The 14,862-nt window shown below is 34.7% G+C and overlaps 1 pseudogene; it reads left to right on the top strand.

Annotated features, from left to right (window-relative positions):
* Positions 1 to 8,139: 8,139 nt before the first annotated feature.
* LOC120189819 lies at positions 8,140 to 11,790 on the top strand (annotated as a pseudogene).
* The last annotated feature ends 3,072 nt before the right edge of the window (positions 11,791 to 14,862 follow it).

Consider the following 14,862-nt stretch of genomic DNA (forward strand, 5'->3'; position numbering starts at 1 on the left):
CGGGGGAGATTTTATAATTCTCTCCTATAGGAAATTGGCTAAACCAAGAGTTTAGTCACTGAACTTCTTGCACTTCATAAAATGGTCTGCCAACTTTAAAAATTTACAATATAATCCCCTATTTCTTTTAAAATACCAAATTAAATCCACCACTTTATAATTTCTTAATTTTAGCCCCTAAATTGGGGTGTTACAATTCTCCCCTCCTTAAAAGAATTTCGTCCTCGAAATTCATGTCACATAATTGCAGAAATGAAACTTCCATCAGTTCTTTCATATCTTTCATGTAGCTTTTATAGAAACACAGATCCTTCACTAATCCTTAACCAGTTGAGTATACATTCTTATCAGAACTCTCTCATTTCAATAAAAGAATCCGAACGAAAATTTTCCTTGAGTAATCAATTCAGTCTTGGTCATGAAAATAGGCTCATAGAGCAGTAGCATATTCAAATTTCATTTCTGGAGTCAAGTCAGAATTTCTCAGATGAATAACTCTCACATGGCTAAGGCACTTTACTGCGTTTAGACAGATGTTACTGGTATTCCTTTTTGTACAAGTATAGCCTTAACAGATAAAACTTTGGTTTACTCGCTACAGATAGGGACTCAGTCCTGGAGTTCCGGCTCAAAGAGGTACGATTGCAGTCTAGGGGCATGTATTAATCAGACATATTTTGACACTCGACCGGGCGGTCTAACTTGAAAATTTTGACTCAAACCATAGCTCTGATACCACTAAATGTAACCCCCACAGACCGATAAGGGTAGCCCGATCCGATCCGGGAAGTCACATTAGGGCCACCGGACCGACCCACTGTAAAAATAGCGGAAAATTTAAAACTTTTTATCAGAACATGTAAACTTATAAAATCAGTTTTCACTATTTAAAAATAAAACAGATTTCCAAACACGTATATAAATCAAAATACAATTACATGCCCCCTAATCACATGTACCATACTCTGCAACAACGCCGGAAGAACTCCCTTACTGAAGTCGATAGATGCACTGGTACAATTCTTTTAACTTGAAAAGGTGAGTAATAGAGTGAGCTTTGGAAAGCTCACTAATACAGAACTACCAGATGATGCTGATGAACGTGCACATACAGATAAATATTTATTTCCTTATTGTTTCCGAACATTTACATATTTTTATGCTGAGCATAGATCCTACTGATATTTCAGGTGGTAACGAACAATGAGTTTTCAGTTCAGAGAAATATTTTGGATGACTGAATTCAGGAGATCAGAATAGGTTTTCTAGTGTGTTCCCAAAAATCATGTAACTTTTCAGATTTTTTAAAACATATATATATATATACCCCCATCCGTTCACATCATAAATGTGTAGGTTCCCCAGAACCATACACCCAACCGCACATGCCATTTAGACCCTGAGCATAAAGCCGAGGAGTCTGCATATAATCTTCCTCCAACAATAAACCCCCCAGATAAAACATTTCTCCGTCGGTAAACGGAGATATCAGAAATCAAAACAGAATTCATATCATATATCATAATAGAATCAAGATCAGAAAACAGAACAGAATTCAGGTAATGTATCATAACAGAATTCAAGTCAGAAATCAGATAAAATATTTATATGATTAGGGAACACACCAGAGTTTACAGGTATTTTTTAGAGGTACTGTATCACGCAGAGAAACACAGTTCTTCAATATGTCGATAGAATGTTGGAATTTAGAATCACTATTGGAAGAGTTCATTAACTGACAGAATCATCAATTATTCAGAATGTGAATTATCAGGATCATATCTTATTCGGACAGTTTTCAGAAGCTGTACGTAATCAGAAGGGTATTCAGAATCCTTTGCATACATGTCAATTGATTGGATAATCGAACAACTTGAGAACGAAGATTCAGAACCTTAATAATCTATGTCGACTGGTCAATTCATTTTCCTTCCAGGGTATTTACTCTTTAATACCACAAATTCTTGTTCATATATCATTTTTGAAATTAACGTTGGATAAATCTTCCAATGTCTTTATTTCATGTTCACGCTTTCACCATATCATGAAATACTGACGTACTTGATTTTGTAATTCATAATCTATAAGAACATTACATCATATATGTTCATTAACATTTCCTGATTCTTCCAACTCACTTATTCAATCCTCAGTCTTTGTGGTTACTTAATTTATTTAGCATTCAAGTCCATTCCAGATACTTCGGGATTTTCCAGAGTAATTCAAGCGTTCCTGATTTTTAGACACATGCTGCACTTCCGTTCCATTCAATTTGGTCTTTGTGGTTGATTTGTCGAGCAAACGTCCAATTCTTAGTACTGAATGCGATCCAGAGTTGAACTAAGTTGAATACTTCCAAAATTTATCATCGAGTCAAACTTAAGAAGACGAACACGCATTCCATTAATATCTATTCTATTCAGGTATTGATATAACTTTAGGGTTGATCTACTCACTTAAATTGTGTTTGATTACTTTTAAAGGTAGGCCAATACCTATGCTTATTTGGATTCCTTAATTAATCCAAGGCATTTACTTGGTATAGGTCATGAGGGTATTTTGGTAATTTTGGTGTTCAGTTTTATTCCATTCATTTCAGAGCTCGAGGATATCCAATCATTCCTGAGCTTGGTGATATTCTTGGGTCATTTCCATTACAGGGGTATTTTGGTCATTTTACAGATCTACGGTATTTCTATCTTTTCCTGCCATCCGATCTTATTATTTAATTCAATCTTATCATTTACTTCAGTCCTTTCGAACAATTCTAACAGCAGAATACCCCCGATAAATTACTCTTCAAGTATTTACTCATTATTCGAATATTTTCGGGTCAAGTGTCTTCTCAGATTTTACAAACGAAATATCATAAATTTTTCTGTACAAAGACAGGATCTTAACAATTAAATTTGTACTTAATCGAGTTAAGTACAAATCCTCAAAGTACTTTCTCATTCAGGGTCAATTCAGATTATTTTATCTCTCAAGGGCATTTTCATAATTTCTTGACCTACCGGAGTATTATCATAATTTTCCATCCAAGTACCTTTAACATTTAACCTTTGATGAAATAAACTATAAGTTACAAACCCATGTTGATTTCTTTATCACTAAGCACAGAACTTGTAATTTAATTCTAACAATCCCTCAATTTCTTATAAAAATCATCTGAACCATAATCAATTACTGAACCCTTTTACCGTATTCAGATCGAGTGTAGAAACTAATTAACTACACAAATGAGACCAACATTATCTTAATCATGCATTTACCAATATTCACATGTTTCATAAAGGATAAAGAGGTAGTAAAGTATTACCTCGATTTCCATGCAATACTGATCGACCATAAAAATTCCATTCGCATGCCTTTGATCTTCAATTCAACTTCCAATAATTCCTCAGATACATATCAACATAAATTATATCAGAAACGGAGCTTAATTGCGATAAACAGATCGAATCGGGTGATAAATCAGTGAAAAATAGCTTACCGGGTTCGAATTTGGTGAAACGGACTTCGGATTCGGATTCAGGACGTCAAAAGCATAAAATATGACTTTTCGAAAATTTGAAATTTTCGGTCAAAATCAAAGTCAACGGGTTTGATCGGCAATTTCGAGGTCTTCGAGTTCGAATTTCAAAAAATGGACAGCGAAATCGGATTTGGAACGTCGAAAAATGTCAGGATAGGTATACTCGGTCGAAGTCAAAGGTCGTTTAATGCCCGGTCAAAGCCGGTCAAAGTTTTGGTCAACAGTGGTCAACGCCGGTCAACGGTCAACGGGTCAACAGGTCGAGTCAACGGGTCGGGTCGGGTTATGACTAGTCAAACCGGTCAAAATAGGAGAAAAACCGGTCATTTTTTTCTTCCCCAAGCGCAGTGGCGGCGCGTGGGGGCGCTTGAACAGTGATAAAATTCCGGAAAAATTTCTAAAAATTATTTTGAGCGATTTCGAGATACTTACAAAGCTCGGTTCACAATTTTGAACGGCGGAGAGCTCGATTTCAACAAATCGGAAACTTTGACCGCTTCACGTCCTCACGCGCCGCCGTCGACGGAGACCAAAGATGACACTGGCAAACTCGGAACGATGCAACGAACACGATGGTGCGGGAGGTGTCGTAAAGGATGACCCGATCGTTGTGAATCGATGAAAAACCAACTAAAACCGATGGTGCGGGAGGTGTCGTAAACAACGAACGGCGATGATTCACGACGAAAGGTTTGAGGGGTTTTGTTCCTCGATTGACAACGAACACGATGGTGGTTTCAGCTCGTCGTTTGGAGGTCGAACGGCGAGTAGATCGGAGTTGGAAGTTGGGTTGTTGGAAAGGGAAAACTGGAAAATTTTATGCTTCTGCGCACGGGGGAGAGTTTATAATTCTCTCCTATAGGAAATTGGCTAAACCAAGAGTTTAGTCACTGAACTTCCTGCACTTCATAAAATGGTCTTCCAACTTTAAAAATTTACAATTTACTCCCATGTTTCTTTTAAAATACCAAATTAAATCCACCACTTTATAATTTCTTAATTTTAGCCCCTAAATTGGGGTGTTACAAAGCATGTTGATTGAATTTGGGTTCATCAATTGGAATCGGAATATTGATGTTGTTCAAGCATAAAGAAATGGCCTTTTATGATCATTTGAAACTACATAAAATTTAAATAGTGTTTGGGGGTATTTGGAGGGTCTTAGGATTGATTTGGAAAGTTTCACTCTTAAAAATAGGACATTCTCGGTTTAGGGTACTGGTATTATATAAACAATACCGATATTGTTTGATTGATAGGAAAAAGTCAAGAGTGGTTGCTAGGTAGTATCGTTACCTCGTTCTTTGGGTATGGATATTGTTTATAGGGTATAGTTACTTGAGGTTTAATATCAATATTAGTTAACGAAGTCATATTTATAGTAATTTAAATTGGTATTGGTACTGCAGAGGGTAGTATTGATACCTTAGGTAGGGTATCAATACTAGAGTATTTTCACAACATTGAATACAAATTTGGTATAGATACCCCATGTAAAGCTATCGACACCAAAGGTTGGTTCAAGAATTTTAGTATGCCAAAATAATATCAATGCTCGGGGTAGTATCAATACCCTAAGAGGAAATAATACCGAAACCATATGGATGATTATCGATACCACTGTGCAAACAAGGGCCATAAGCGTTGCCTTGATCTAGGGATCTGGGGAGGGTTAGGATTAATGGGAAATTCTAAATAAAACCTAGTAAGTAAGAAAAAGAATAATTGTGTGATAACATAAGAGCATTATGAGGTAAGATTCCACGAGACTCATGCCTTGTTTGACGCTCATGAAACAATGAGGACACCTGAATCACTTATGTACGATGATATTCATATAGAGTAAACGACTATTTAGATATATCTAGTATAGTACAAGGGCACTTAAAACGCTAGTTGAATGTTGTACTGATACTATGTGACCTAGATACATTCTGAGTACTCTAGAGGAGTAGACTAGCCGAGCACGGTGTCGATCATGTGTGAACCAGACCTTGGCTAGGGAACAAGTGAGATGTTAATTCTATATGACCCAGATCTTACCATTAGTACCCACAGTAAGAAAATAAGGGTGTGAGTTCCATCATGCTTTGTAGGCCCAAACTACGCCATGATACTTACTTGCGTAGTGTGTACAATGTACCTTCTTTTCATCATTATACTTGTAGCAAGTGTATATATTGAATGCATGTAGTATAGTAGTGTTATTTGTGTGACACTCAATTTGGGATCTTAGCGTTCATAATGTACTACTGTGCACAGGTTCTTATATGCATGTTCGAGGAGCTCATCGCCAAACACTGAATTTTCAGACTTAGTCAATTATTAGAGCAAGTCTCGAGTATTTTTGTGGGCATGTATTGTCATAGACCCTTGTGTAATTCGATTCGTAAACTTTATTTTGTAACTAAGTATTTTGAGATTGATTGATGGGAACTCCCTACTTATGTAAACTTATATATTTTGGATTATATTACGCTTTAGATTATGGTTCAAATTTTATGGTCTGGATGAATGTTTTAAAACAATGGTTAGCCACTTCGATTGTTCTATGTGACATTCTAATTCTTTGAATTTCGGGTTGGATCAGATTGGGGTGTTGTAATGTTTTTATCTTAGTTGCATATATTTTTTATTCATTCTTGTGAGCTCAAATTTCTAAACACCTACCTAGAGACGTCTTCTTGTTTCACAAATTTCACCTTTCTAAAAATGGAAGTGATTCTATCTTAGCCTTTAAAAATATATTTTTTTATAAAAGTAGTGTATTTGTTAGAAATCCTTATTGTAGAGCTAAGGTAGTGGATGTAGATTTTGATTGATAAAGTCGAACTATTATAAATTATTGTACAAATTTCTCTATATTTTTCCTTCCACAACCAAAATCTTTAAATGTCAATTCACCCCCTCTTAGCTTATTTCGATTTTTCGTATAACCTTAATAGTCCAAAAAAATTGGTATTAGTGTGCACCATAGTCGATGATTTGGTAACCTTATAAAGATCCTAGAAGTAGTTTATTAATTCCTGACTCAACCGACTCTTACTATCTTGAGGATTCTCACTCCATCACAAAGCCTCCCTACTTCAATAGTGCCAACTACTCCTGTTGGAAGAATATGATGATATTATTAGTTCAAACCACTAACTATTCAGTTCAGGACGTCATCACCGATGGTTCTTCCACCCCTCCACAGAATAGGTCGAAATGGATAAATAAGATAGAAAGAAAGCCCAAGTAAAAGTCAAAGGGATGAACATTCTCTTGTGTGCACTTGGACTAGATGAATATATTTGAGGTTGTATCGCAATGAAAAAGTACTGAGAAAGATGCTCTATTCCTAAACAATGTCATGAGAATGAAAGAAAACCACCCTCAAAGAAGCCAAAGTTTTGGGAGGTTCTTACTCTTCATGAACTCATCGGATCATTGCTTACTCATGAGATAAAAATCCAAAAGAAATAAGTAGATGATGAAGAAAAAGATTGTGGGGTGTATCAAAGGCTTATAAAGCGATTGCTTTACTTAACCAATACTCGTCTGGACATTGCATTTGTAGTCCAACACTTGAGTCAGTTCATGCAAAAGCCTAAATCGGTGAATTATGAAGCAGCTTTACGAGTCATGAGGCATGTGAGGGGTTGCCCTAATCACGATATATTACTAGCAGCAAATAACAAGCTACAATGTAATGCTTATTGTGACTCAGATTGGACGTCTTTTCCCATGACTAGGAGATCGATAATAGGGTATTGCATCAAGCAAGGAGAATGCATGATCTGTTGGAAGTCTAAGAAGCAAAGCATAATGTCGAGATCCTCAGCAGAATTTGAATATAGTGGAATGGCTTCAGCAGTGGCTGAGCTGGTATGGATAGAAGCAGTAGTAAGAGAATTGCGATTCAGACATGGAGCTCCAGCTATGGTTTTTTGTGACAGTCAAGTGGCCATACAAATTGCAGCTAATTTGGTGTATCACGAGCATACAAAACACATTGAGATCGATTATGTAGACACTAATTTTTCGGTTTGCTATTATTATTATTATACATTATTATTATTATTATTAAATAAATATTACAAGGCCCAAAACCCCGAGCCCTATTACAAACGGATCCAGACCCAACTTGAACCGACCCAGATGGCCCAGCTAAACCTTAAACCCATATTAGGGTTTCTATCTCATCCCAGCCACCAGACAATCTCAGCCATTGGATCTGGCAAGATCCAACGGTCCAGAAGCTTCCAGATGAAAACCCTAGGACCACACGACCGTCGCTGCTTCCAGAACATCCACAGCCGCCACGCCTCTGCCAAGTGGTCCAACACCCCCACTGCAGATGCCTCCACCGCCATTGTCGACACTCCTTTGTCACGACACCAATCGAAGCTTCCAGAAGAGCCATTATAGTCGCACACGTCGCTCTAACGGTGAGTCACCACTAGAGGTTCGGTGACTCACCGAACTTCTGCCCTTGGGACCGGTCCGATGAGAGCCTCGGTGGTGGCTATAAAAGCCACCGATCCTACAGAGAAGAAAAAGACACAGACAACGAGCAAGAACAGAACAAAAACATAGGAACAAGGCACGACAGAAAGCAACCAATGGCAGACATACCAAAACCAACAACCATCAAAGAAGAAAAGAGAATGAGACTTACCGAGGAGTCATCGAAGCATCCCCGCGGCACTGAAAAATCAAAACATCTAAGGTAAATAACCTTGATCTATGACGATCGAAGGGGATTTATAAAAAAAAATAAGGTTGGATTCGACCTTTAGGAAATGAGATCTTCGATTTGGGTATATTTTAAGTTTTCTGGCTGCCGACGCCAGAATAAGGCGGCCGACTGGTGTCTGGTTTCCCCACGGTGAGGGAAACTTAGAGAGAGGGGGGAGCATTTTGAATCTCTCTCTTTTAGAGAGAGAGAAAAAAAAGAAAATGAAATAAGATGGCTCTAGGGCCGGCCATTTAGGGGTTTATATACCCTCTCCCAAACGATGCCGTTTTGGGGGAGGGTATCTGTGTAATTTCATAACGGTAAAACCCTTTCCGCAGCCCCTCTGATTTTGTAATCTTTACAAAATAATCCCTACAAGTTATTTTTATTTATTTTAATTTGGTATTCGAATTTCTATTTAATATAATTTAGTCCCTATCCATGTTTATATAATATTTAGGATAAATAACTATTTTAGTCCCTTATAGTCTTATAAATTTTATTTTAACCCAAATAATTAATATTTCTGGCTAAATTACACTGTAGACCTCTAGATCTTATGATATTTCGAATTAGAGCACTAAGTTTAAATATTTTACATTTTAATCACTAATTTTAATAGTTTTATTTTTAACTAAAAGTTTTATTACTTTTTATATTTTAATCCTATTGTTTTAATTTTATTTATTTTAGTCACTATTTAATTGCAATTTAATTTGTATTATTATCATTTTAATTTCAATCAGTTTAAATTATTACTTTAATTATTATGTTATATATGCAATCATAAAATATATATAATAAATAATATTATTTACTTATTATATATATATATATATATATAAATAAAAATCCTATTTATAAATTTAATTTTATATAAATTACTTTAGGAAAAATAATCATATTTTAATATGTATTTTTAAAAGGGCTGTCTTAAAGCATCTAGAAGTTATTTTCTGATATTCTTAAATAATAAAATCCTATTTTTATAAATTATATATTAATTTATTTTAATTATTTTTAGAGAAATGTTTTATTAATATTTAGAAATGGATTGTCTTAAAGCACCTAGAAGTCCCTTTCTAATATTCTTAAATAAATAAATATCCTACTTTTATAAATTATACATTAATTTATTTTTATTATTTTTAGAGAAATGTTTTATTAATATTTATTTATTTTTTTATATTAAGAAATGAGCTGTCTTAAAGCACCTAGAAGTCATTTTCCGATATTTCTAAGTAAATAAATATCTTATTTATAAAAATATAAATATTTTCTTAAAATTATACTAATAAATTTGATATAATAGAATTATGAATTAAATATATTTTTTTAAATTCTTAAATTTCCAATAAAAGAGACAATTTATAATTAATAAGTACCAATTTTGGGCGTTATAGGGGTGCTAATCATTCCCTAAACGTAACCGACCACGAATCCTTTTTTCTTAAAATTTTTTTGTTATACGCAGATCAGTTTCTCTTTTAAATTATGTTTTCTTAAAAATTATTTTAAAAGATTGTTTTTAGGTATTTGACCTACCTAACCTAAAAAGGTCAATGGTGACTTCCAAAATATTTTTTACTAAAATCATTTATTTATTCATTTTAATTTTTCCGTCAAGTAAAAATTCGTACCCGGGCAAAAAAACCGATTACGACATATATTTTTTTGAGAAAAAAGTGCAGAAGGGAGATATCAAAAGACTATGTACGAACCTTGGATCAACAAGCAGATTTGCTAACAAAAGGACTAGGGGTTAGTCAACATAGGTATTTGATGACCAAGTTGGGGGTAAAGGATGTATATCACCACGAACATGAGGGAGAGTGTTGAAGGGTGACAATTATAATCAGCTGTGTTGGTTGAAGGGTTAGTTAGAGTAATTAAAAAGCTAAGTACTTGTATAGAAAGTTGTAAACAAATTGATATGTAGATAAGTAGTTTTCATTACTTCATTTTTGTTCTACTGCTTACACGTTGACTACAATCTTAATATCATTTTCCGAATCATGATGAGTCCTAATCTGACTTGATCAGGGTCATTTTCTATTAGATATTCGAGCGCTTTTTTATTAAAAGTTTTAGAGATGAGTTGAGATCAGTTGAATTTAGGTGAAACTCGAATGTCTGAATATATTTGTTTGTTTAAAAATAATTTTAATTATTTTTATGAAAGTTTCATGTTGTGGTCTACACGTTATATTTTAAATTCTGATATGTGAATTGTTCATAAAGTGCTACCCTGGCCTTTTCTTTTATATCCAACATCCTCTATATGCATGCTTACATCAGTATAATCCTCGTGGAAATAGTCAATTCAGTCGTCTGTGTATTGAACATTGCATTGCAAGAGGCTAATCAATTGGAGGTTATTTTTTTTCTCTTAAAGTCAATGGAGTAGTTAAATAGATAGAGGCGGCATTTAGTGTGTAAAAACGACAGGTTCCATTGCTAAATACTTATGCATTGGAAGACTGAAACTCGATGAGGATCAAGCCACAGAGTAGTTGAGGAATGATTCATTTAGATTCTTAAAAACCAGTAATCACTACAGACTTGGTAAATCTTAACTATTTTCCTCTTTTAAAAATGGAATTATTAAAGAATGATAATGGACCTGTTCAGTTTCTGCACTCTATAAATTGGCATTCTCTCAAACCAGATTTCTCACCCCTCATAAAGCAACAAATCTTAGAAGAATTGAATCAAATTCAAGACTGCTGCTTACAGCAATGAAAGGTGATGGATTCGTTGTAGCGTAGTCCTGTTGGCTTTGGCTTCCAAACTTGCCTCAGCATCAGATCCCAGCCCTCTTCAGGATTTCTGTGTAGCAGTTAATGATGCTAAAGATGGCGGTGTGTTCTTTAATGCTTTGTTTTCTTTGAACCTTCATCTTTGCAGTATATTTGCCTCGACTGATCGAGTTGATGTGTCAAAACTAGTGAAGTATTAACACATTATATTTTGCATTTATGCAGTTTTTGTAAATGGCAAGTGTGCAAGGACCCGAAGCTTGCCGTTGCAGAAGACTTCTTCCTTCCAGGGCTTAACATTCCAGGAAATACATCAAACCCAGTAGGATCCATGATCACTCCAGCCAATGTTGAAAAAATACCAGGGCTGAACACTCTTGGCATTTCTCTCGTTCGAATCGACTATTCACCTTACGGCGGCCTAAACCCTCCTCACACCCACCCTCGTGCCACCGAAATTCTAGTCGTCGTGGAGGGCACTCTTTACGTCGGCTTTGTTACATCCAACCCGGAGAACCGTCTCTTCACAAAGTCCTGTACCCCGGAGATGTCTTCGTGTTCCCGGTCGGCCTCATCCACTTCCAGTTCAACATAGGGCACACCAATGCAGTTGCCTTTGCTGGTCTCAGTAGCCAAAACCCAGGTGTTATCACCATTGCAAATGCAGTGTTCGGCTCAGACCCGGCAATCAATCCCGATGTTCTTGCCAAGGCCTTCCAGCTCGATAAGAATATCGTTAAGCAACTTCAGTCCGGTTCTGGTGGGATAACAACTAGAGGAATAAATTTCTGAACCCGTGAAACCTATAGTAGGCTTGCTAATTATTTTTGGATAATGTTGGACTTGTTTCTGTCGTTCAATTCTGTATTCCTAGTTGAAATATTGAGAAATAAACAAGTTTCTTCTGTACTTTCTTTTGAACGTATAATAATATGGTCCCTGGTAAGCAATTTGCAGTTAATTCTTTGAAACAGGTTGGCCAACTTCTCTCGGAATCCTTTCATTTCAAAAGAAAAACGTATGATTAGTAAGAAATTGCGGTTAAAAAATATTAAGCTTTTAGCTAAAAATTCTAAAATTAAATAAAGTAAATTTAAGTTGGAAATTTAGATTAAGTATTTTTGAAATATTACTTGCAAAGCTGCCTTTGAAATACTCAAGGCTGCAAAGTGTCAGGCACCTGTTTTAGCATTGCCTAATTTCACTAAAGGGTTCTGTTTTATCTCAGGAAGGCAGACCAGTGGCCTATCTCAGCAAGGCCTTAGGACCTAAACAACTAGATCTGTCCATTTATGAAAAGGAGTATGAATATTTTTATTAAGTAGGTTTTCTTTACATTGCAATTTCAATGAACTTAAATAAGAAAAATCTTCTCCACTACTTTCTCGAGCTTAATCTATATCGTTTTCAAGATTCTTCATCCCATTTTGTTTTTCTTTAAAGCTGAGATAATTTCTTAATATATATACGATAAACTTCACGTTTAATATCTCAACTATTACTTTTGTTATGTTTGCTTAACCAGTTGTTTTTTCAAATTATTTAACGCATAGTTTTAATTTCATTTCTGTCTTTCCCTTTAAAAAATAACGGTGATGTTGATGTATCACCATAAGATAATGACACATTGTCATTGAAAACAAAAACAAAAAATGACATTACATCAGTTCTGTTAATTTTTTAACAGTGGGTGATTAATATGAAACAAAAACTAAACATTAAGTACGATTTTGAAAAAAATAGTTGGGTGACCAAAATAAAACAACAGTGATAAATGGGGTGCTAAATTTGTATTTTAACCTTTTAATATTTTAAATCCATTCGATTTTACTTTTTAGATCGAGTTTTGATCATTTTAATTAAATTCTTAAATTCTTAAAAACATTCTAACATATCACTATGAAAATGGTAATCTTTTTTTGGGCCGATAATTACATAATATTAATTTAGTCATTACTATCAAGACCTGCATTATCATTGTTTCTATTAGATGTAACATCTTCATGTTCAACAATTAATTCGTGAAAAAGATAATTTCTTTGTCATATGCAAAGTTCTTTCTAGTTGACTGATTATTGTAACTTTTGTATTTTGTTGAATTCATATTTTGATATCAAATAAGGGTAAATGTTTTTTGGTTTAATTGAATTTGTTCAAAGATTTCAAAAGTAGTTCAAAGTCCATTAAACAAGAATTTGAACATAAAAGGGTTTATCGGTAAATAGTATCGATAATGTTCTTACAGTATTGATACTACATAAATAGTACCAAAGCCAAAGGTAAGATAAATATCTATATTCTCATGGTCAAGGACAACAATTATAATTGACAATTTTTTTTAATATAACAAGGGAAGTATATATTTCTGTGGGAAATTTTATTTCGTATCTTATTAAGTCCCCAATGGCTCCAAACTTCCTCCAACGACTAGAAAACTATTACAACATCATTCCATCTTATAAAAATAAGTCAAGAACACTTGAAAAAGGTCACAACACCTATCCAAGTAAAATAGATCAAGAGAAAAGCCCTTTCATTTTTTATTTTTCATTTTCTCTTGTACATAGTGTTTGTAACTCCCTAAATTATAAATCAGTAGTTTTTTGATAACACGAGTGTGTTTCGGATAAATTCGACTACACATCAAGAAGCCCTGGTTAATTTAAAACTCTCTCCTTCTCCAGTTGTGGTTTGAGAAAAAGGTGGATGCTTGACAGACCTACATCCCTAGATCGAATTTGCTAAGGTAAGGAAATCAACTAGGACTTTTAGAGCTTTTATTCAAGCTCTCAATCTTAAAGTTTGGCCATGGTGGTTAAGTGGGATTTGGAAGTTTTGTGTTATAGAGCTTGAGAGTGGCTCTAAATCATTTATAAACCATATAAATATGTTCTTCTCTCTCATAAGCCTTTAGATGAGTTAATAACAAATTTCCTTGATTGTTATTAGAGAAAGAAGTGGAAGAAATCTTTAAGGTAAGGACAAGGAGAAGTTGATTTGGATGATTTGGGGACACTTCCAGTAGATAGTATCAAGGTAACACACCTCTAATACTCCTATAACACTTGTAGAGTAGTACGAGTGTGTGTTTTCTTGTACGTGTTCATGAAGTATATTGGTTGCATTTGAGTTCATAGATTTGAATAGGAATATTGATGTTGTTCGTACATAAAGAAATAACCTTTTATGATCATTTGAACCTATATAAGCTTTAAACAGTCTTTGGGGACTTTTTGAGGGTTTTAAGAGTGATTTTTTAGAGTTTCACTCTTAAAAATAGGGCATTCTTAATTTAGGGTTTTGGTACTATACAAACAATATTGACACTGTTCATCTAAAAGGAAAAAGTCAATAGTGGTTGCTAGGTAGTATCGTTACCTTGTTCTTTGGGTATGGATATTGTTTATAGGGTATCGATACTGTAACACCCTAATTTTTTCCTCAAGCTCGAAACTTTAGGATTTGGGAATTTTTCCCTAAATCCCTAAATTATTTTTCGTGACCGATTTGAAAATTTTGTAAAACTTGATGCAAGCCTTATGAACCCTAGAAAGTCTGAGGTCTAACTTTGTGATTAAGTGATTTTTTTAGTAACAATTCATTTACCATCTTTTTCACCCATGCGTCGCTCCTGTATTTTTTCTATTTCTTTCGATACTTCACCACATAATATCTTATTCCTTCATTGTTTCATCGTTGGGTCGTTGTTGTGACAAAAGATCATCGGTAAGTCGTTCGACCACACCCCTTCACTCTTCTCCCCACTATTTTGTCGTGCATCACAGTTCAATACCACAAAAGGGGGAATTCTAGACCTCCTCGTCGTCGTTCAATGTGTCACATTTGTC

Source organism: Hibiscus syriacus, unplaced genomic scaffold, assembly GCF_006381635.1.
Source record: "Hibiscus syriacus cultivar Baekdansim isolate YM2019G1 unplaced genomic scaffold, ASM638163v2 tig00116959_pilon, whole genome shotgun sequence".
In the NCBI taxonomy this organism is placed as follows: Eukaryota; Viridiplantae; Streptophyta; class Magnoliopsida; order Malvales; family Malvaceae; genus Hibiscus; species Hibiscus syriacus.